General features: G+C 39.2%; 1 long non-coding RNA gene across 1 annotated transcript; it reads left to right on the forward strand.

Moving 5' to 3' along the window:
- The first annotated feature begins 70 nt into the window (after nt 1-70).
- On the forward strand, nt 71-1,635 carry LOC146505424 (uncharacterized). Its single transcript, XR_014877649.1, has 2 exons — nt 71-1,065; nt 1,106-1,635. It is a non-coding gene; the product is annotated as an uncharacterized LOC146505424 (long non-coding RNA).
- The last annotated feature ends 777 nt before the right edge of the window (nt 1,636-2,412 follow it).

Genomic DNA, 2,412 nt, shown 5'->3' on the forward strand with positions numbered 1-2,412 from the left:
ATATAGTAACATAGCATTTTGAAAAAAAGGATGGGTCGGTAAATAATATGTGGAGAAAGTAACTATCAATAATGTTCTGTCTATGTTCTGTGTTACTCATATGAGGTTTCGTTACAGATGTAATGCCTACAATGATAAAATAATGGGAATTAAAATGCGTGCCAGACGGTATGTGGACGGTCAAAGACTTCTTCGATTTGTTTGCTCAGTTGCAGTATGATGAATGTCTATTCTAGTCCATTGTTTTTTATTAAATACAACAGTAGAAAATGTAAACGTGTGAGGTTTAACTTGATCAAAAATATAGAATAAATCGTTTAAATGTAGTCAAACTGTTCGCATGAAGCTGAGGGTAAAAAAAAAACGAGCTTCTAAGCTGCCCGTTAAGGCAGCGCCATGCGACGAAACAGGAGGGGCGGTGTTTGTGGTGAAAAACTTCTGGGCGTGGGAGGAAGATCACGCAGGATTGGCTAAAAGCTGACGGGACAGGGGAGGAGTCCACTTTCCAGAAGTCCTTAGTTTATTAAGTGTGCCTATTAGTGATGGGATTTCCGACTCTTTTTAGAGAACCGGCTCTTTCAGCTCGACTCACTAAAAAGACCCGGCTCTTTTGGCTCTGAACCGTCTCTTCAGGTTGTTTTGTTGCTTTAATTAATTTATTATTAACAATAATATAAAATTATGCACAAAAGGAATTACTAATGTAAAAAAAAGTGGTTTTATTTATATATGTTTATATATAAATATATGCGGTGGCACCTAAAGACGAAACACGTATAAACTCCAAAAAGCACGTACAAATTCCAAAACACATTTCTAGCGTTAACTGAACTTCCAAAACAGAGCTACCTAGATCACTTAAATTACACAACTGAAAGCATATGTGTATTGTTTGTGTATTTATACACAAGCACACATATATATTCAAATAATTAAAAAAAAAAAAGAAGTTCATTTACCTGTTACTACCACACACCAAATCCGGTCGTTGGTACTTGCTGGCTTGTGTAGCCACTGGGTAACAAAAGCTCAACACTGCGCCTAGCATTCTGGAGCACTTCTGTTGTGTTTTGTACGTGTTTTGGACTTTTTACGTGTTTTGGAGTTTGTACGTGTTTTGAAGTTTGTACGTGCTTTGTCTCTAGGGGCCACCGTAAATATACTTTTATTTATTCACTCCACATAAAATGTAATAAATAAATCATATAATACAAAAACCAACTATTCACATTTCAACTTTTAACTATTTATTCAGCTTTTTCCTTTTAAACAAATTTAAAGTGAAACAACACAAAACACTGCAAACCACAACACAATTAAATATAAATTAAAATAGGAAAACAAAAAGAAGATGCATATTCTCTGTCAGGCCTGTCTGGCCTGCATGAATAAACTTTCTGAATCCTTTATCATCTGCAACTGAAAATAGTTGTGGATGATTACTATACCTTTCTAATGTGACGTCGTTGTCCCTGGCTCTCTTTCTCTGTCTTTCCCTCCGGCTCTGTTCCTGTGCTACTGCGAGTGTAACTACCGCCCCTCCCCCCTCTTCCCAGCGCAAAGCACAAGGCTTGCATGCAGAGTGAAGCAGAAAAAAGTGTGAGAGAGAGGGTGAGAGAAAGAAAAAAAAAAACACCCCACGGCTCACGATAAGGAGCCGGCTTGCATCGTTCACGTCAAAGATCCGGCTCTAAGAGCTGTTTCGTTCGCGACTGACACATCACTAGTGCCTATGCCAAGAGGCACACTTATTACTATTCGTCAGATTTATTATTATTCTTCTTATTATTCTTCTCAATCTTCCGCCTGAAATTTCGGCACGTAACTTGCCACACAGTTTTGAGACAACTTCACATATGTTATATCATTTTGTGCGGCTGGATCGGGAATGGTGTGCTATGACTTTTGGTGTTGTGACTTTTATAGTTTTTTAAATATTAATATTTTAGTGCAACTTTTGGCCCATTTTTTTGGCCCATTGAAATGAATGGGAAAGATTCATTTGTGGTGTGTTGGCTCCATCTTTTGGTCCCATTGAAACGAAAGTTAAACTTAATTTGTGGTGTGTTGGCTCTCTCTAGTGGTATGCCGGGAGTGGTACGGCCTGTCTACCCTTATTTGGATTACCGTATTGATGGTAATATCAACAGTGCACACAGTGTCGCTGCTTTCAGGAACCATTGGAATTTTTAAGGTTGTGCAAACCATTCATTAGTTACAGTAATCGAAAGGGCAGTGGCGGTCCTAGCCTGTTAGGCGCCCTGGGCGAACACCCCCTCTGGCGCCCCCCCCCCCCCCCACACACACACACACACACAGATATATGAAGAGGGAGAGAGTATGCATAGTATGCAAACGGCTACTAAACAGACATCATACTTCGTCATACAATGAGAACAGGACAAATCAACA

The sequence above is a fragment of the Neolamprologus multifasciatus genome, chromosome 13 (genome assembly GCF_963576455.1).
Source record: "Neolamprologus multifasciatus chromosome 13, fNeoMul1.2, whole genome shotgun sequence".
NCBI lineage: Eukaryota > Metazoa > Chordata > Actinopteri > Cichliformes > Cichlidae > Neolamprologus > Neolamprologus multifasciatus.